Source organism: Alligator sinensis, unplaced genomic scaffold, assembly GCF_000455745.1.
Source record: "Alligator sinensis unplaced genomic scaffold, ASM45574v1 scaffold960_1, whole genome shotgun sequence".
Classification (NCBI taxonomy): Eukaryota; Metazoa; Chordata; order Crocodylia; family Alligatoridae; genus Alligator; species Alligator sinensis.
Genome location: NW_005842510.1, coordinates 730,118 through 752,623, shown reverse-complemented (window position 1 = coordinate 752,623; position 22,506 = coordinate 730,118). Strand labels below are relative to the sequence as shown.

General features: G+C 42.8%; 1 long non-coding RNA gene across 1 annotated transcript in view; it reads right to left on the bottom strand.

The window, feature by feature from the left end:
* Positions 1–22,047, bottom strand: part of LOC112551561 — a 40,173-nt gene extending 18,126 nt beyond the window's left edge. Inside the window, exon 1 of the long non-coding RNA XR_003095863.1 lies at positions 21,884–22,047. This is a non-coding gene — a long non-coding RNA (uncharacterized LOC112551561). The remainder of the gene's footprint in view (positions 1–21,883) is intronic.
* Positions 22,048–22,506: the final 459 nt, after the last annotated feature.

Sequence of the window (22,506 nt, the reverse complement as noted above, 5' to 3'; positions counted from 1 at the left end):
GCTGCTGCAGACTGCGTGGGGAGAGCAACTGTGGTAGCACTGTGGGGGAAGGACAAGCATTGTGTGGCCCTGGTGCCATCCGTGGCAGCTCAGACTCTCACTTGTGAACCCCTGCTGGGAAGAGGCTTGTGCTTCCTGGACACCATGGCAGGAGCTGCTGCCCCCATCATGGTTCCTGCACCATTGCCACTTCATCAGGTTGTGGCTAAAGGCTAGCCAGCACACCCCCTTAGGCAAGGGGGCAGGGAGTGGAGTTACTTCCCCTTCTCTCAGGTGTCTAGCAGAGGGGGCAGGGAGGGAGCTCATCCCTCTGATCATCCTGTGCAGAGAGAGAGCAGCATCAATGACAGTCAGGGTGAGCAGACCCCAGTTGTGGTCCCCCAGAGGAAGAGGGGGCAAAGTGGGGAATAACCACTAAGCAATTATGGTTAAAAATATACATTTGTGAAGACCAGGACTGAAACAAGTAGATAAGCAAAAATGAATGAGAAATTATCAGGAAGGCTTTTAATATTAATGAACTTAACACAAAAAATAATGTGCTAATGACATTTGTGGATGACCTAAAGTGGGGAGGGGCTGTCAATACACAGGGGATCCATAAAATTATACAAGAAGAAACGGGTAGCCTTCAGAACTGAAGCCATAGAAATGGGGAGCAAATTAATTGTTCAAAGTGCCAGAATTACTGCTAAAACCTAGAAGTTCAAGTTAGAAGCAACAGAAGAAGAGAAAGACCTAGGTATTTTAGTCAGTTCCTGAATGACTGTGAGTCATCAATGTGCTGTGTCCATGAAAAAGGCAAATATGATCAGAGAAGGTATTTCCAATTATCAATATCATTGAACAAGATGCTAGTGAAACCTTACCTGGTATACTGTGTACAGTCTAGGTTCACCTACACCTATGTTCAAGAAAGATTAACTAAAAATGGAACAGAAGGCTAGTAGGATGATCAGAAGAGGAATCTATTTTATGAGAGGAATGTAAAGGTATTTAGTTTACTTAATCTAGCAAAATGAAGTTTTAGATGGAGCATGATTTCTTTTTATAAATTAATCATGGGAAAGCCTTAGGGAGAGGGAAACTAAAGGCCAAGTCTAGCACATAACAAATGGGAATAAACATCAAACTACTACCACTTCTGTAAAAAGAAAGAATAAAAGGTCATTCCACCAAACAAAGTCCACTGTCCCATCCATCTACTCTCAACCTCAACCAATATCTACTACATAATTAGAAAGATGTATTTTGCAATGAGATTAAAAAGTCTAGTATATTTTTGACCAGCTGACTATCTCAGAAGATCTCAACTGTGATATCACTACATAATAAAAGAGTCAGGTTCCAGGCTTTTTATATTTTTACCATTGTTGCTTTTCTACACCCTACTAAAAGACCAACAAGTAACCAGCATATACTCTAGAGCAGTGATTCTCAATCAGGATGTGATCTCGCCCTCAGATGCCGGGTTTGTGGCCACAACCCAGCCGACCCTTTCCCGGATCCCCCTCGGCCCCCACAGCCTAATAATATACAAGTATAATCAATATTTAAAAGCTTTCATTTTATTTTTTTAGATTTTTTTTCCATTTAAAAGGCTTTTCATTTTAAAAAGCTTCATTAAAAAAACCTTTGAAATAGTTTTGTTTTGATATTTTCTAACCATAATTTTTAAATGCTTGTATAACAAAAAGGAAAGTTTTAGAAATGCTAATATCTTCACAAGTATGACAAAAAAGTTCCTTTCAAGTGGGGGAAATAGTTCAGGTTGACCCAAAAACAAGTTTTTTTTTTTCAGATTTCTTATCTGTTTTGTTGAAAACATTGGCGGAAATGTTTAGGTTTCAGCCAGACTGACATTGTCTCTTTCCTGTTGCAGAAGTCACAATACGGTAGCACTTTGGAGATTGTCTAGTTCAGAGAAGCATAAGTTTTCTTAAGCAAAAACCTACATTTTCAGATGCTATGACAAAGTTATATGCCATATGATTTTTTTTCTGTTTCAGTGATCATTCACAAAGGATTCACATGTCAAGTGCTAATTTCAAGTCAAACAGAGTAGACCAAAGAAAAATATTAATTACTATAAATATACTGACTTGATTTAAAATTAATATTATCCATTAATTAATAAGTATAACTGACTTTTAAATAAAATTCCTGCATATGCACAGGTAAATTAATCTGATAACTTATGTTTGGTAATACTGTTAACAAAACATGAATATGGATCTGTATAAAGTTATATGCAAAATACTTGTATTTTATTCATTGCATATTAAATCCAATAATCTTGATTTTCCAGCATACAGAGTATTTTTTGATAACTCTAAACTATTACTGAATATTCAAAATGTATAATGTACACTCCCGTCTACAGTAAGTAGACGGGAGTCTACTTACTTCTACGGAAGTGTTCATAAAATTGACATTACATGTCAATTTTATGAAGTATTTTTCAATATAGATATAATTAATAATATGTGGAAATGTATTAACTATTGGTAAGCAAAGGTGGAATGAGGACAACTAATATCTCTGGGGTGCTTGTACACATGAAGATGTCATGATGTACATGTGATGAAAATTTCCCTTTGTGTGGCTTAATGGCATGACACATTACACATTCATGAGTTTTGGGGATTTTAAATGAGTTTGCATCCTGATGTAGTTTAGTTCACAATGTTGCAACTTAGAACGCTGAAGCCATTAGTCAGCTCTTTCCCATCCATGGGACAGGTGGGCAGGCTCCTCAGATAAAAAGGATTGGGTCCCTCACCACTTCTGCCTTCCACAGGCTCTTGCAGATGCCAGGATGCCTAAGACCTCCCATGAATGGACTGGCTTGGCCCTCGGGCAGTGCAGGACATGGTGGGAGAGCAGCTGGGTAAGCTGGTGGTCAGAGAAGGCAGCGGGGATAGTAGACAGGGCACAGGGCTGCCTGGGCAGGCTGCTAGCTTTCCTGAGCCTACGTAGGCTTCCAGCTCCCCATGGACCATACCCACCATCTTCTCTGGCTGCCAGCCAACCCAGCCACCTTGCTGCCACCTCCCCACACTGCCCCAGGGGCAAGGCAGCCCATTCCTGGGTGGCTCTAGGCAACCTGTCAGCTGCAGGATCCCAATTCTTTCAGGGGGGGGGGGGGGGGTTGTTTTTTTTTTTGTGGAGCCTGCCCATCTCTCCCATGCTTGGGGGGCAAGCTGACAGATTAATGGCTCCCTGGCTGTGGGAGAGGCCAGCAGGCTCCACCAAAAAAAAACAAACAAAAAAAGGATCCCTTGTCGCTTCTACCTTCAGCAGGCATCTGTGGTCACCAGGACAATAACATATATATAGTGACAGAAAAATAAAACCCACCGTTTCAATTAAAACTCACCATTTCAATTTAGAGGGCATAGAATGCAAGCCTAAGGACTAAAACCCTGCCCCACACTGCATGGCCAGTGTAACTATGTTACACTTTCCAGGACTGGCTGGTTAAGGCGATCTTGCAGTTGATTAAGACAGTAGCTGTGAACAATGCTGTCCCTGATTGTGACATCCAGCTGCACCCAGACATCATTGTAATGGATGAGGACAATAAAAACGTCCTGATAATCAACATGACCACCCTTTTTGAGAACTAGTGGCAGGCTTTTGCTGAAGCACTGGAGCAGAAGCTGAGCAAATACAAGCCACTGGCCAATACCCTAAATGAAAATAGATCTGAGTTGATGGTTCAGGCACTGGTTACTGGAGCACAGAGGGCACTCATACATGGACCTTTTTGTCCCGTGATGCACTGGAGATCCACCACTTTGGAGCAGACTCAATTAATATAGTCTGCGCTGCACACAAGCTGTTGTGCACTGTGCTGCACTGCATGCAGTTGTATAAGCGGCGAAATGCATGTTAGCACATAGAAAACGGTGGTGGAGCACTTTTGAACTAAAGCACCTCTGAGGTGTTATAGTTCAAAAGCACACCACCACCATTTTTTTCATGCTGTCATGCATTTCACTGCTTATACAATTGCATGCGTCACAGCACCAAACACTTTTCAAAGCGCCTGGTGCTGTGGTGCTTACACATGTAAAAAAGTTCTTAGAGTGTGAGACCCGATCATGAGAGCATTCAGCAAGCCCACACAGTACACCACTGCTATGCAAAATTGATGAGGCACCCAATAGCATCCAATACCATCCAATGATCAAGGGGTATCTATACTGTGCATATCATGGGGAATTGCCAATAATAAAAAAGCCACCCTCCATCAGAAATCACCAGCAAGGAGCAAGACCATGGGGATGGACTGAGCCCCTCCTACATGTTATTAACAAAGACTTTTAATGCTTTTGACTATTCCCCACCACAGCAATTGTACACCACATTCTAGAACCATTGACTAATAATGCCCCACCACCTTACAGTTCTATACTGATGTGGGGTCTTACCTCTCCTCCTATCATAGTATGGCACTGGAGCTTCTTAATCCACTATATCCTGGGCTAATGTAGGCTGCATGACTAACTAAATGTCTTAGATTATATTAACATATACTAGCTATATACCCATGTAGATACCATGTGCGGGGTCTTTTATTATCTCCACAAAGTAATGTAAATAACCATGATATTAAGCAAGTTCTAAAAAGTCTTATATATGTTAAAAATATTGCTTTATACTCAACATTAAAAAAAAATGTGCTTAATTCCTTTAAGACATTTTGCATGGTGTCATTGCAAATCTGATGCCTAGCAGCTCAAACCATTACCTACATAGCAACCTTGCTCACTGTCCTTTGGCAATTAAAAAGTGGAGTCTACTCCTTGCTATAGTAGACTTCTGTTAATTAACATTCTCCTTTCAAGTCAACTCTTTGTTTATTGTAGCTGACAAGGTTTAAATTTAAAAAGAAGTCCAGTCTATCTCCATGATGCATGGAACACCTGGGAGTATCAGAGGACTGATACTCTAGGACTTCTCTAGGGGCCATGTTTCCACACTGTTGACCAAACTGGTAGTGTAGATATCAGTGAGACTTCCACAAGTTGAGATAGGCAATGGCATTTTGTGGCAGCTGGAAGTGTACCATCTTTGTTGGCCTTTTTCTGGATTGTTTTCACTTCTAACAACACACACATTCAATATAACCCCTTTCCTTGAAGTGATAGCATTCAACATCATAGAAATGACACACATAATGTCTATGGCTCTCACCATAGCTCTAGCAGTTTCCCTGGAGGATGAATTCATTTTCTTTTGTGTTGGTGATCATTTATTTGGAGATATTTTTTGGGGGGTGGGGGGATTTCACTTGATGAATCTCAGTTGACATAATTTGCATAAAAGAACTTGGATCTCCTTTGAATCAGGAAAGGCAGCCTCAATGAGTAAGTGTTTATTCTTGAGTAATGGCAATTGTTGCAGTTTGCTTTGCAAGGAGTCTATATTGTAAGAATTCATCTTGAACCCCAAATTCATCCCTCAGTAGAAACTCAAGACTGGTACCAAAATTATAATTCTTGGACATTTGACACAACTTAGCTGTGTATACTGCCTTCATCTGGCAGCTGATTGCTTCGGTTGAAATAAAATCATCTGTTTCAGATGGAGTCAATATGAAGACTTTTTTTTAAGTAAGTGAGAATTTCATCATATGACTTGTCATGGACTTTGGCTAGGGACATGTTTGAGCTAAAAATGTCACCAGTTTGTGCAGAATTCCAGTCAGTAGAACTACACATTTCTGGTTAGCTTCAGTAATATGATTGGCTTCCAAGTAGAAGATGAGTTGGTCAGAGGAGGACTCCTAGAATGATGGTCTCACCACAGCAGATGCTTCAATACAGCATAATACAGCCATTATGCAGAGCAGTCCATAGGATGAAACCTCCTGGCCTGGCCTACCCAGGTAGCCCGGGTCCACTTCTCCTTGGTAGCACTCCACACTGGAAGAATTTCTACTTACTGGAATACCATTCTGTTCACCAGGTTAGTGTATTGCAGGGGTTTCTGTGTGAGATCAGTCAGGCCAACCATATAAGGAAAAGGCTTAACTGAATAGTTTTTCAAGCAAATATCAGGCAGCAACAGGAGATAAACACATTCAGAATAGCCCAACCAATTGGCACTGTTGTGTAACATGTACTTAACACAGTCCATAAGACAGATCATTATGTGAGGAGAAATACAATACCATTTGGTGACTTAGCTGCCTAAAATCTGCATAAATGTAAATTGCGCATCTTACCAATAGTTTCTAGATCATGACAGGATCAAAACAGGCATTCAGTTACCCTGCCAGGGACTTCTCAGCACATACACAAAATTCAAAATCTAGATAGGTGGAGAAATTTAAGGGGAAAAAGTAAACTACTTATTAAATGTAGACAAGTCCAGGGTTAGGTAGCAACTGAGGATTTGAATTAGTTTCTGCAAGCTGCAAGCCTCTACCCATAATTCAGGTTACTGAAGTACCTATGGAAAGTTTCAGACACATCTCTGCACTCAGTTTCCTATTAGTTAATACTTGGTGATTCCTTACTTACCATGTTGGCTGTTTTTATTCCATTTTCAGGTGCCTAAGCGCTCCCCATCTACTCTGTGCTGTGACGCACTAGATTCTGGATTGCACTCTAGGGCCTAGCTACCTAAAAAAGTAGGCACTGCAGCAGACAATTTTTAGAAGCCTAAGTCATTAAATTGATTCTGGCCTTAAGAGTTTATTGATTATCACAATTTTACCTGCAGAGATTATTTCAATTAAATTTTTCACTGCAGTTTGCCCTTGGCTATTCTAGCTACCACCTGCATGCCCCCACCCCCTGGCTAGTAATACTTATATTTAGGTTTCTATTCATCATCTGTAGACTTACTCATGGGAGGGAGTACTGCTGCATATATAGAAAGATGCTGTTATTGAAACTATTGGAATTATTCTAGATTCACTGTGATATAAATGAAGACAGAATCCATACCCAGAGATGAGCTGAATTTGGACTACTGTCTTTGTGAGAAAAATAGAAATGGGAATTGCATGAGACAAATATCTTTTTGCATGCCTAGGTGACAGCTTTATATCCACTGAAGTTACATTTTTGCTACTTATGCACGTCTTGCAGTTCTGATATCCCTACACTGTGGGTGCACAAATCCTTTGCACACACTGAGCATGTACATTAGGCTGTGCACTGGACAAGCTATATGCACATGCTCATTCTGGGCATGTAAGAGTGTATAAGTCTGGAAAGCAACCTAGTCATGAGCCATGGATGTTAGACAGAGGGAGGCCTTTCCATGTTTTAGCCCCAGTATCTGGATAACTAGGGCATTTGCCATGAAGACGGATACTAGGGTTTTCGGCCACCATTGAACCCAGGGGATTGAACCTGTCTCTCTCAGACTTCCCAGCATGCAATACACCAATAGTTCTTGATCGTTTTAGGCTCAAAGCACTCCTCAAAATGCCAGGTCTTAGTTTTCACTTGTATTCTGACTACAAGAAAACAACAAAGCAATTGTTCTGTTGCAAAAAACTCAGAAGGGCCACAACATGGCAGAATGCCTTTTACATTATGAATTCCAATTTGAAATTTCTGGGGTTATTTTGTGAATCATAGAATGAATCATAGAATGCTAGAAAATTAGGGTTGGAAGGGACCTCAGGTCATCTAGTCCAACCCCTTGCTCAAAGCAGGACCATCCCCAAGTAGATCATTCCAGCCAGGGCTTTGTTGAGCCACCTTAAAAACCGCCAAGGATGGAGATTCCACCATCTCTCTAAGTAATCTGTTCCAGTGCCTTACCACCCTCCTAGTGATAAAGTTTTTCCTAATATCCAACTTAGACTCTCTTGCTGAAACTTGAGACCAATGCTCCTTGTTCTGTCATCTGTCACCACTAAGAACAGTCTTATTTCATCACTTTAGAACGACCCTTCAGGTAGTTAAAGGCTGCTTTCAAATCCTGCCACTCAGTCTTCTCTTCTCCAAATGAAATAAAACCAGTTCCTTAAGCTTCTCCTCATAACTCATGTGACTCAGCTCCCAAAACATTTTTGTAGCCCTCTGCTGGACTCTTTCCAACTTGTCCACATCCTTTCTATAGTTGTGGGGGGAGGGGTCCCAAAACTGGACACAGTACTCCAGATGTGGCCTCACCAGTGCAGAATAAAGTAGAATAATTACTTCCCTCTATCTGCTGGAAACACTCTTACTAAAGCAGCTCAGCATGCCATAAGCCTTCATTGCAACAAGGCCACACTACAGATTCATATATATCTTATTGCCTACTATAAACTCCAGGTCCTTTCCTGTACAGCTGCTGCCAAGCCAGTCAGCCCCCAGGCTATAGCAGTGCATGGGATTCTTCCATCCTAAGTGTTGGACTTTGCAGTTGTCCTTTTTGAACCACATGAGATTTCTTTTGGCCCAATCCTCCAATTTGTTGAAGGTCACTATAAATCCTAACCTTATCCTCCAGCTTATTTACTACCCCGCCGCCCCAAGCTTGGTGCCATCTGCAAACTTGCTGAGGGTGTATTCTATCCTAAATTCCAGATTGTTAATGAAGATATTGGACAAACCCAGCCACAGGGCCAACCCCTGGGGCACTCCACTTGATACTGGCTTTCAGCTAGACATTAAGCCATTGATTACTACCTACTGAGCCTGACAATCCAGCCAGCTTTTTATACACCTTACAGTCAATTCATCCAATCCATATTTCCTCAGGTTGCTTTGAAGAATGCTGTAGGAGATGGTATCAAAAGCTTTGCTAAAGTCAAGGTATATTATGTCTACTGCTTTCCCTGCATCTACAGAGGCAGTCACCTCATCATAGAAGACAATCAAGTTAGTCAAGCATGACTTCCCCTTGGTTAATCCATGCTGACTGTTTCTAGTCACCTTCTTCTCCTCCAAGTGCTTAGAAACAGATTATTTAAGGACTTTCTCCATTATTTTTCTGGGGTTTGAGGTGAGGCTGACTGGTCTGTAGTTCCCTGGATCCTCTTTCTTCCCTTTTTTTAAAGATGGGCACTACGTTTGCCCTTTTTCAATCATCCAGGACCTCCCCCAATCACCACAAGTTTTCAAATATAATGGCCAGTAGCTCTGCAATCACATCAGCCAACTTCCTCAGCACCCTTGAATGTATTGCATCCAGCCCCATGCATTTGTACACATCCAGCTATTCTAAATAGTCCCTAACCTGTTCTTTCAGCACTGTTGGCTGCTCACCTTCTCCCCAGACTGTGGTGCCCAGTACAGTAGTCTGGGAGCTGACCTTGCCTGTGAAGACTGAGGTAAAGGTTGCACCCCTAAGAGTGCTAGCAATGCATGGCACCCCATGGCACTTTTGAAAGGATCTCAAGGCTCCCCAGGGTACTGTGGTTGAGAATCATTGAAGTATGCTAATCACTTCATCACAGGTTAGGTATCATACAGTGGCATCTCCAGCACTCCTTTTGAAATTGGCCCCTTTGAAGCCAAGAGAAGGAGACATGTATGTCCAGGGGAAAGAGATCAAGTTGGAGGGTATGTAGCTCAAGTAGATGGCTTGTGCCCTAGATAAGAGCGGCTCCTTTGCTGTAGTCCAGACCCTTGCACCCCAATGGGACAGAAAATTCCCTATTGTATTTCTCTGCATCCATTTTTCCAATGACAGTTAAATGCAAGGGAAAGCATCTCAGCTTCAAAGGAGCACTGGAGATTCAGTATGCAGATAGGTATATGCATAGTCTAGGATAATACCTAGCCCAGAGCGTCCTGGCTGGCGCACTACATAAAATCAGAGATGTGAGAGATGCAGATTGAAGCTTGCTGTGAATGAGGAAGAGTCTAGAACCCAACTGTCCAACTTCCTGCATAGGTACTCCAGCTCTTCAGTTAATAGGACTAAAAACTGCAAGGGCCTTCCTCTGTTTTATCCTAGACTTATGCATGTACCTAGCTGCATATTGCCCAGCCACTTTTTAGTACATTGAGCATGCTCAATCCAAAAGTATTTGCTCATGTATCCACAGAGCGGGGAAAGGGCTAAAAGGCCCATGTCGGTAGCTAAAAACTTACCATTTAGGTGCACAAATAGAAACAAATCTGTCCAGATTTTGAACTGTATAAGAGCATAAGATAGATACTTTACTGAATTATCTGGATTTATTTCGCCTAACAATGCAAAATAGTCTTCTTCATGTAAATGAAAGTAAGAGCAGATTGCATACAGTCATACAGATTGCCTAATTTGGGATCAGGAATATTTTTTTCCTTTAAAAAAAAAGATTTTGTGCAGATTGGTGTCTGGAAATCTCATGCATTAGAGATTTTGCTGGTCAGCTGCAGAAGCCAGGAAGAAAAAGTATTTTACTCTCATGAATGCTAGTGACTTCTAAGGTGTGTAGAGGTGTGTCTTTCTTTGATACATTGGGACATTGGCCACAGCTAAGGTTGGAGATTTTGAGTGATATGTGCTCATGCTCCTACTGGTTCTTAGAAAATTGAGACAGAAAGAGTCTTGCTCTTCTAGTCAGGGTCATACGAATTGGCAAATTGGGTTTCAGAAAGGATTTACCAATCTAATCTGGGGTGGGTGGGGGCTTTCTGGGTAGCACAGGAGCATAGCCATCGTCCTCCAATCCTCTTATCATATATTTATCACTGTCATTGTAGTGCTGCAGCATAATCAATGTCCCCATCTCTCCTACTTTTACTTGTGGCTTGGTTTAGGATGATCTTGGCTATTTCTGGTTGTGTGACTTGTAGTTGTGAGGATTTAAACTTGCAATTTTGGGAAACCCTTTGGAATAAAGATGCCTGTAAATGTACTCAGGAGGGCTTTTCCTATGTTTCTATTTACAAATACAATGTTCTTGCACTTTAATGTAAAACTACTTTATCTTTTCTTTTGGCCTATAGGTAGGAAAACCATTGCACTAGCATGGAACAGAGGTGGTTACATATTTTATAATGCCATGCCAAAGTGTTTATTTATGAAACTTGTTAGATCATCCTCTATAAAATTAAGATTACCTTACATATATATGTATGTATATATGACACGCACACACATATATATAATATGCATACACACACACACATATATATACATATTAGCCAATTGCCTGTCAAGAATGATGGATGGGAGGGGCTGGCAGGGATGGAGCGCCACCACCCACCACCCTGAGCTACTGCTGCCTCCCAGAAACAGGGGGGAGGGGAGGAAGCTTGCATGTGGCAGCTGCTGCCACCACCCACTGTCTGGCGCTGCTGCTGCTCTGCATCCAGCTGCACACAACCTGCCCCCCAACTCTGTGTCTGGCCCCACATGCCCTCCCACACCCCACTGTTCCACGTCTAACACATAATTGGAGGCCTGCTCCCACCATGGGAGCTGGGCTGTGGGGGTGGGGGGCCCTCCTGGTGCTGGTGGGGGAGGCTGGGGGGACCGTGCTGGGCTGGAGGTGGTGGGAGCACATGCATGCCTCTTCTCCATGCTCCCTGCCCACCACCCTGCTATGGCCAAACATACACACACACACACACACACACACACACACACACAGGAACACACACACAGGCATGCACACAGATGGGTGTGCACTCTACTCTCACTCACTCTCTGCACGCGGACAGACACAAATATACTCTCCCTGGGATGGACACAGACACATGCACACACACACACAGATGGGCACACATTCTATTCACTCACTCTCTGCACATGGACACACAGACAAACACACTCTCTCTCCTGCCATGAACACAGATGCATGCACATGCATGCATGCATGCATGCATGTATGCACACACAGATAAGCGCGCACACACAGACACACATACGCAAACATGCAGACAGATGCTCACTCTTCTCATTCACTCCACAAATGGACACACAGAGACAAACACACTCTCCCTCCTGCCTTGAACAGAGACACGCATGCATGCACTGACACATGCACACAGACACACGCACGCACAAACAGATGGGTGTGCACTTTACCCACTCACTCTCTGCATATGGACACACTCTGCCTGCTATGAACACAGACACATGCACACACACTCATGCATGTACAGACACTGACACGCACATGCACACACAGACACATGCACACACACACAGAGGCCAGCGCACACTCTACTCACTCTGTGCACATGGACAGACAGACACAAACACACTCTCCCTCCAGCCATGAACCCACATACATGAACGCACACACACACACACACGCACGCACACGCACACACACACACACACATGCACGCACACGCACACACACACATGCACACACACACATACAAACACAGACCGGCCTGCACTCTACCCACACATTCTCTGCACATGGACACACAGATAAAAACACACATGCATGTACACTCATGCATGCACACGCACTGATGCACGCATGCACATACAGACACACAAGGACACACACACATGCACACAAACACATACATGCAGATGGGCATGCCCTCTACTCACTCACTCTCTGCACATGGACACACACACACAAACACACTCTCCCTGCCATGAACACAGACACACGCATGCACACCCAGGGGCATATGCATGCACACACACAGACACACGCATGCACACATGCAGATGGGTGCACACTAGTCACTCACTCTCTGCACATGGACAGACAGACACACAGTCTCCCTCCTGCCATGAACACAGACGCAGACATGCACACACACACATGCATGCACATGCATGCACATACACACACATGCACACACACAGACACACGCATGCACACAGAGGCACACATGTGCACGCATGCAGACAGGTGCACATTCTAGTCACACACTCTCTGCACATGAACATACAGACACAAACAGTCTCCCTCCTGCCATGAATATGTGTCTGTGTGTGCACATGCATGCACACACAGACACACGCATACAAGCATGAACGCTTGTCACTCACTTTGCACATGAACACACAGAGACAAACACAGTCTGCCTGCCATGAAGAGTCTCCCACCCTCACCCCAATGGCCCTCACTCCTGACCTGCAGCCACCCACCTCGTCCCTGCTGGCTCCCCTCACTCCTGACCCACAGTCCCCTGGAGCTGCCAGTACCCCCCACACTCCCAACCCACAGCCCCCCACCCCACATGGTGCCCCACACTCCCAAGCCACATGCTCCCCAGCCTGGCAGCTGCCCCTCACTCCCAACCCACTGACCCCAGCCCTGCCAGTGCCCCTCTCTCCCCAAACTACAGTACCCTGCTCCCCTGTATCCTGATGGTTCCCCTCACTCCTGACCCACAACCATACATAACCACAAACACATAATTGGAGGCCCGCTCCTGGTTCTGCCAGTGTCCCCCCACCCCCAACCCACAGTCCCCCTCTTCCACCCTGATGCCCCTCACTCCCAACCTGCAGCCCCTTGCCCCACCAGCCCTGCTGAATGGCCCCAGCTGTGCTCATCCTGCCCAGGCTGGAGCGTGGTGACTCTGATTCATGCAGGGGGCAGAACGTGTGCAGCCCCAGCACAGGCTGGAGGGAAGAGGAGGGGAGGCTTGTGGCATCCCACCCTGGGAGTTCCCGCTGCTTCCCCGCCCCTTTCCCCTGCTAGAGAACAGGCAACCCTCCTCTACCCGCTGCCCTGTTGCAGCTGCAGGCCCCGCTCCCTCTGCCCTGCCCAAATGTCTGGGATTTTGCTTTGCTCCAGGGGTGCGAGCATGGGGAGGTAATCGGAGCCAGCAGGGAACACCGCATGGATCTGTGCACCTCTGCAGCTGCAGGCAACTCCATGTATGCTCTCTGCTGCCTCTGATCGCACTCCCCCCACCACTCATCCCTGGAGCAAAGGGAAATCCTAGAGAACCCACCTGGACAGAGAGCACAGGGCTTAAAAAGAACGGGGACATGCCCGGGGAAACCCAGACATATGCTAACCCTATCTTGGTGGCACATGAACACTTAAGCAAACGCGTTATGGACAAACAGACAGATTAAGCCCTTTATTATTTTAGAATGCATATGTATGTGTGTTTAACACTTTTAAGACAGGACATTTTTAACATTTTTTAAAAGTCTTTTAAGTAAAAAATATTAATGGTTTTATTTTTCTCTTATGTTTTTATTATTTTTATAGATACACACACAACATGTGTGTGTATGCATGCATAAATTTATTTAGACTAATACAATCATTTATTGTAAATGTGTTGTAGGCATCTGATATTTCTTTCTTATTTAAGACATAATTGCTTACTGGACATCTTACACTACTTTGTTGGAATGTAAAGCCGTGTATACATGAACAATAATTTTAAACTCCTTTTGACAACTAAACATGGCTACAGGAGCATATCAAGCTACAATCAAGAGAACTGCATTGCCTCCCTGTCTCCTTTTGTTACTGTGACACATTCTGTCCCTCTGGCTTTTTCAGCTTTCTCCTAAGTTAATGGGTTCTCAGCTCTGAGATACCTGATATCTTGTCTTGCCATTAATCACTCTGAAGTTAACAGCTAGTACACCTTTCAGCACTCTCTTGACTTTAAGTCTGTCCACATAGTAATGAATCAAAGTCATGAAAATATAGGATAGTGACTTTTGAAAGCAAAACCTTTTTTTCCCCTTATCAGTCAGTCTTTTCACTTTTAAAGAATTATTTTAGTATACGATACATTATTTCACAAGAATGACAATCTGATTAGAAGTTAACCTATTAATAAAGCTAATTGGACATACAATTAAAGATACTGGCAATTTTTCTAAGTAAAGATTTGAATTAGACCAATTCATTTCATTATTACTGGAAATGTTATGTGTTGAACAACTATTGCAATACATAATTTAAAAATGTAGCTGAGTCAGACTTTAATGAATATAGCTAAATGCTGTTTAAAGTAGCGTGAAATGCTATACTGTCTTGATTTCGTATTTTCATGGTGCTGAGGGATTTTGATAAATTATTTCCTAGTGTATTAAAGATTATACATTTCACTCATTTATTGTTTTTCATCTCAGTAGATCTAAATAGAAGTAGACTTTTTGGTGAATTTGTAACCTGACACACAGCCTCCATGTCCTGGGTTCTAAAGAAGGCATCCTGGACCTAGATGAACCAATCTGCAAAGGGAGAGTATCATAGAATCTCAGAAGTAGGGTCGGAAGGGACCTTGTAGATCTTCAAGTCCGACCCCCTGCCCGGGCAGGAGGAAAACTGGGCTCAATTGACCCCAGCCAGGTAGGCATCAAGCTGCTTCTTAAAGACCCCCAGGGTAGGAGCCAGCACCACTTCCCTTGGAAGTTGGTTCCAGATCCTAGCCGCCCTAACTGTGAAGTAGTTCCTATGGATGTCTAATCTAAACCTACTCTCGAACAACTTGTGGCCGTTATTCCTTGTTATCCCGGGGGGCGCTAGGGGAAACAAGGTCTCCCCCAAACCCTTCTGGTTCGCCCTAGTGAGTATATAGATGGTCACCAGGTTCCTCCTCAGCCTTCTCTTGTGAAGGCTGAACAGGGTCAGGTCCCTTAGCCTCTCATTGTAGGGTCTGCCCTGCTGTCCCCAGATCATGCGGGTGGCCCTCCTCTGGACCCTCTCAATGTTGTCCACATCCCTCTTGAAGTGGGGTGCCCAGAACTGGACACAGTACTCCAGCTGTGGCCTGACCAGTGTCACATAGAGGGGGAGGATCACCTCCTTGGACCTACTTGAGCTGCACCTGTGGATGCACGATAAGGTCTGGTTAGCCCTGCCGACCGTGACCTCGCATTGTCGACCCATGTTCATCTTGGAGTCAATGATGACTCCAAGACCCCTTTCTGCCTCTGTGCTCTCAAGAAGGGAGTTTCCCATCTTATAAGTGTGCTGCTGGTTACTACTGCTCAAGTGTAGCACCCTGCACTTGTCCGTATTGAAACGCATCCTATTTTTGTTAGCCCACCCCTGCAACCTATCCAGGTCTTTCTGCAGTCTTTCCCTCCCTACTAACGTGCCCACCTCACCCCAAATTTTGGTATCATCAGCAAATTTGAACAGGTTGCTTTTCACCCCGTCGTCCAAATTGCTGATAAAGAAATTGAACAGTGCGGGCCCAAGGACTGAGCCCTGGGGGACTCCGCTACCCACTTCTCCCCAGGTCGAATATGACCTGTCCACTCAGTAGGGTCTGAGGATTAGCAACAATGGCTAATTTTTTTCCATAACCCAATATAATTCTAGTAATTGTGATTTGTAGGTTTCCTGACTTTTACTTTTATTTATATTTAAGAAATCAGACTCCATGGGCTCCACTTGCCATGACTGTATGGTTAAATTTTGGTTTTATTTTTTTATTGTGTGTGATGGAAGTAGAGGAGGCTTGGGCCAGTCCATCAATAACAGTTAATAACAGATATCTCTAATATCTAAAAGCTACTGTCATAGTGATCACAACCATTCAGATTAACATCACTCTGTCTTAACGTATTCCTATAAGTCAAACCCACAATTTTTTGAGCAAGCTTTGGAATTTGGGAAAGACAAGAAACTGAGTAAATTTCCATGCTCTTATGAAAAGTGTTGATAAAATTGAAACACTGAGTCAAATTGACTACTGACCTTAATGGCTCCAAATTTGTTTCCATGTGCACTTCAAGATGTTGTTTTGGATATGTATCTCTCTAAACAAGTTGACCCTTCTGGGCAAGGTTGCCAATCTAAGACTTTTTTTTTTTACTGACAATCTGCACATTTTTTTTTTAATCACAACCAAACCCGTGACTGACATGTTTCTAATGACATGTTTTACATCAACAGAAGCCAACCTTTTTAGCAGGCATGCCACAAATTAGTTCCCCACCTTTTCTGAGATCCATTCCATATCCCTTCTCCTGCCTGATCTTCTTGTCTGCTTTCTGTTTCATGCCCTATCTGCTGCTGTACTGCCTGCCTTCTCCCTGATCTCCCTTGTGCCACACACAGGCTGCCAAAGCCACTTGCAGCACTCATGAGACAGGTTGGCAACCCCTATTTTACAAACTGTAAATGTAAACCTTCTGCCAAGGCCCTGGACCAGGGCCAGATTCAAATTTAGAGCTCAACACCAACCAAAGTAAAAACATTTGGTTGTCAATAAAAAGTCTGCAGATTACCTGTAAAAAATGCTCTTGGATTGGCAACCATGGTTGACCAACCTGGTTGCCTTCTATAATGTGGTGACTGCCTCAGTAGATTCAGAAGACCAATGGATATGGTATAGCTTGATTTTAGCAAGACTTTTGATATGGTCTCCCACAACGTTCTTGCAGGCAAGCTAAGGAAGTACAGGCTGGATGAATGGACTGTAAGGTGGATAGAAAACTGGCTGGAGCATCAGGGTAAGAGAGTAATAATCAATGGCTTGATATCTAGTTGGCAGTCAGTATCAAGTGGAGTACCCCAGGGATTGGTCCTGGGGCTGGTTTTGTTCAATGTCTTCATTAACAACCTGGAAGATGGCATAGAGCGCACCCTCAGCAAGTTAGCAGATGACACCAAGTTGTGGGGAATACTAGATATGCTGGAGGGTAGAGCTAGAATTCAGAGTGACCTAGACAAATTGGAGGATTGGGCTAAAATAAATCTCTTGAGGTTCAACATGGACAGATGCAAAGTCCTGCACTTAGGACAGAATAATCCCATGCACTGCTACAGCCTGGGGGCTGACTGGCTAGGCAGCAGCTCTGCAGAGAAGGACCTGAGAGTTATAGTGGACAATAAGCTGAGTATGAGCCAACAGTGTGCCCTTGTTGCAAAGAAGGCAAACAGCATATTGGGCTGCATCGGTAGAATTGTTGCCAGCAAATTAAGGGAAATAATTATTCAACTCTATTTTGTACTGGTGAGGCCACATCTGGAGTACTGCATCCAGTTTTCAGCCCCCCACTACAGAAAGGACATGGACAAATTGGAGAGAGTTTAGTGGAGGGAAACAAAAATGGTGGGGGGCCTGGGGAGCATGACTTATAAGGAAAGACTGAGGGAACTGGTTTTATTTAGTCTAAAGAAGAGGAAACTGAGAGGGGTTTTAATAGCAGCCTTTAACTACCTGAGGGGTGGTTCCAAAGAGGATGGAGCTAGGCTGTTCTCAGTGGTGGCAGATGGCAGAACAAAGAGCAATGGCATCAAGCTGCAGAAAGGGAAGTTGGAAATTTAGGTTAGATATTAGGAAAATTTTCCTCACTAGGAGGGTAGTAAAACACTGGAACAGGTTACCCAGAGAGGTGGTGGAAACTTCATCTTTTGAGGTTTTTAAGACCTGGCTAGATAAAGCTTTGGTTGGGATGATCTAGTTGGGGATGGTCCTGGTTTGAGCAGGGGGTCGGGCTAGATGACCTGAAGTACCTCCTAACTTAATATTCTATGATTCTATGCACTGAACACTTGGTGCAAGTCTCAACAAAATTACAAACTACTGTTTAAAAACTTACAGCTTTAAAACCGTGTTCACTCTATAACATCCCTTAGAAATCCTGTGAGGAAGGCAGGCAAACCACCAAATATTGTCTTTCCCAAAAGGGAAAAAAATATTTTCTGATCCCCAAATCTGGTAATATGAAAGACTTGCAGCATAGTACCATTCAGACTCACACTGTACCTCTGTTTCAAAGTAAAGGGGAAGGTCAAGCAGTCATACTAGTATGACTAGGGCATCCTTTAACGGAGCTTCACAAACAAGAAAACCTTAGTAAACTTTCCTTTTCCATCCCATAAGTAGGCAGTCTTTCATGCATTCTCGATAGAGTAGGAAGGGGAAAAATCTAAGGATAGCCAAGCCTGTTCCTCCATTTTTCTACCTCTTGGAAGCACAATTGTTGACTGTCTCCATTGGCACTCTGTTCAAACATCTTTCTCCCAATAAAATTGGCAAGGCAGGGGCCAAATTTCCATGAGGGACTTACACCTGTTGAACATTTCCCTTTAAACCCCATTAATAAATTCTACTTTAACTAACAGTTGTGAATAGAATGCTTTCTAAAGTTAAATTCATAGCATTTTGCCTTCACAACATATCCTTTAGAATATACTGGTTGTGTCTACAAGATGCTTTACTACACAGTAGCATAGTTTACTGTGCAGTAAATGATGCTACTTGTGACTAAATTTTGTACCTGTAGTGGAGCGGGTGCTGGGAGCTCCCTGCTGCCAGGGAAGGGGGACATTGGCTCCACTCGGGCTATGGTGGCTGAGCCCACCATGGCAGCAGGCAGCTCCTCCCAGGACAAATTTGTTTCTTCAAAATGATGCAACTAGTATCAAAAATTTTGGACAGGTAAGATTTCAAAGTCAAAGGAAATCCTAATAAAATGTAAAGCAATTGTATATGAATAAAATATTTTGATGTTTTAATTTAAAGATGTTTAGAGCTAAGTCATATTAAAGCTAAATTATCATTGTTCATTTTGTAGCCCTTTTCATCTGCAAGTATGGGTCTTGTTACACCTTACACTATGAGCAGCACAAATGTAGATCAGTCTTAGTGCTAGCTTGGGGTTTGGGGCAGTCACAACCTTAGTCTAGAAACCTTCTTTGACTGGCTCCCAGCTGCACAGCTGTTACTGGGGGATAAGAACCTCACAGGGCTCACTCCACAATCGGGGAGTGGGGGCTGGGAGCTCCCTGCTGCCAAGGCAGAGGGACATTGTCCCCCAGGCTTTGGTGGCAGAGGGCACCCTTGCACCAGGCAGCTCCCATAGCCAGGGAGCAATCTCCCACCCCCTGCTGCCCAGGTCACTGGGAGCCCATTTGTTCCTAGTTGGCCATCTACATGTGCCATACTGTGCAGTAATTATCCCCAAGAAAATGTGCTACTTGTATTTTTAGGTAGCAAATTTACTTATGATTAAAGCAAAATACTGTGCAATAAGTATCTGCATGTGTAGACAGTATCGCTAACTGAGCAATAATTTGCTGTAGTCTCTAGTAAAGCATCTCATGTAGACACACCCGGTGAGTTCCAATTAAGAACCAAAGCTTGAAAATACATTGTACTAAATCCCATTACACATGAACACAACATTCAGCACAGATTTAGGACAAAGATAAATATTTCAGTTTTATAAGAGAGTAAGTTACAATATTCTAAAATCTGTAGTAATTCATTTCAAAGAGATAATCATATTTTCCTGTTACTGAAGCCTATTTACCAAAGTCATTCTCTGACAATTCTTAAACAAAGGAATGTATAGATATCATATTTTCTCACATGCAACATACACTTTTTTCCTCCAGAAAACACCAGCAAGGAAATGGAGGGCACTGTACGTATGGGAAATATGGGTAGAACACTTTTTGCCTCTTATGGGTAAAAGTGAAAGAAAAATCTGCACATGACTCACAGGGAGCAAAATAATGAGCAGCGTCTGCCATTGCTGCTGTTCAGTTATTTTCTGCAAGGAAAAATATTTTATTTCATTCTGTCTTTCAAAAACAAATGTGCATTATATTCTGGGGCATATCATATGTTCATATGTTTTCATATGAAAATATAGTATCAATTAAGTTTGGAAATGGTGGGGAATATCTTGACTTGAATCACTTATGTCAGTAATAATATTCTGTGAGTGAAGGAAATAATTAATACTTGAAGCATGATTTAAACCACACAAGAACAGTCACATGGTCCTGTAAAATTCTCCAACTGATTTAACAGACAATCCTCATCTGTGAAGCAGAAACCTGTAGAATGCTAATGAAGCAGGAGGAACAAGAAAGTCATGAAGTCATTTCAGACTGTTCAAAGCAGTGCACATAATAGGGAACTGTCTTAAGTATGAACTCAGCAGAAGAATGGAAAGCTGCCAGGAGCTAACCAGGTAGACCATGTAGGTGGGACATGTATCCAGAGTTCTGCTTTCTCTGTAAGTAGTGGTATTTGTAAGCTTTCTCAGCAGTAGCACAAACTGCACCTGTAGTAAAGGGATAGCATACTCTAATCCTGAGTGTCACTGAAATATTTTGAATCCCAGAACTATTTAATCATTTCGGACATTTTTCCTATCTCTGACTCTGCAGACAGAACAATACCCATTACTCTGTTTTGTTCACCTCCAAAGAGAACCTCCTTTCCGTTGTCAGCATAATACAGACTTCTGTGTAGCACAGGAGTCCCTTACTCTCCCTCATGTAACACTTTGAATGTTCCAGTAAATGCACTTGGCTGATTAAGAAAACAAACAAAAAAACCCCAAAACAAAACAAGTTAGTCATTTCCCCCAATGTTAACTCATATTTGTCGTGATTTTTTGGAGCACTCTATCATTTCCATGATTTGTAGCAGGGATTTCAAATCTGATAGCCATTTCAAGTACCTGGATTATTTGGAAAAGAAAATAGAGGACAAGAAAATTGCCAGTTGCATTTCCACAGCAGACATTATGAGAAGTTTGCCCTATCATCTCTGAACATTCCCTATGCACTGAGAATACTCCCCCCACAAATCCTCCTGAACAAGACACACACAGAAAAACAACGTATGCACAAAATGGATACTTTTCTTTATCAAAGACCACTGACAGTAAATGATTTATTTCAGAATTACAGCTTCTCTTGTACATTTAAGCCTAGCTCTGCTGAAACACAGGTCAAAGGGTAACCATGTTTTCAGGAAACATTACACAGAATCGTATTTATGGTAACATATTAAACTGTGATTTTTTATTAATGCCATCCAACCATTGTACCCAGAAATATTTCATGAACCTGTCTAGCATGTGAATTCACACACACACACACACACACACCCCTATTGGAATATTCTTCAATAATTTTTACACTGACACTATAGGTACTTAAGCTGCCAGGATTTCCCTATCCCTTACTGTACAGACCCTCCTTACTTCATATGCACACAGAACATATTGTCAAGAAGTAGTCATGAAGGAGTAAAGAAGTAATCATAATTATATTCACCTTCTTTTTTAGGTCACATAGTTGATAGTTTTCTCCTTTTTCCTTCTCTAATGTTCCTTAAAAATTTTCTAATTATTCCATGGCCTAAAATGCATGTCACTTGACTTTTACAGCTGTATAAATGGAGCTCGAATGAAAACTGCTGTGTTTCTCATTCCATGTCCAAAGGCTGTCACATTGTCAGCAAAAGGAAAGTATAAGTTTTTCTGGTTAGCAGCAGTCCTCTTAGTCAATGATTGATTTGCTCTTCTCAGGTCTGTTCTTGTCAGAAAGGAAATCTTTGCCTGTAGACAAACTGATAGAACTACAGTTCTACCAGTGAATAAAACAATCAGAGCCTTAGATTTTCATAGGGATCCCATTCACATAAAGCAATAAATCTTTTAGTAAGAATCCTAGCTCAGTCAGATCAAAGGGCCATACTGAGTTTTGCATTTATTGTTTTCTTCATAAAACTAGAAAACTATCTTAAATCAACTAGTGAAAAGACATTCATAAGATCTGTAAGGTTACAAAGGTTTCTACAGCAGATGTGACATCTTGCCAAAATCATATCCATATACTCCTGACTTCTGTCATATAGCAAAATCTGTTTGGAAAATCCACCAATCTATCTATCTATC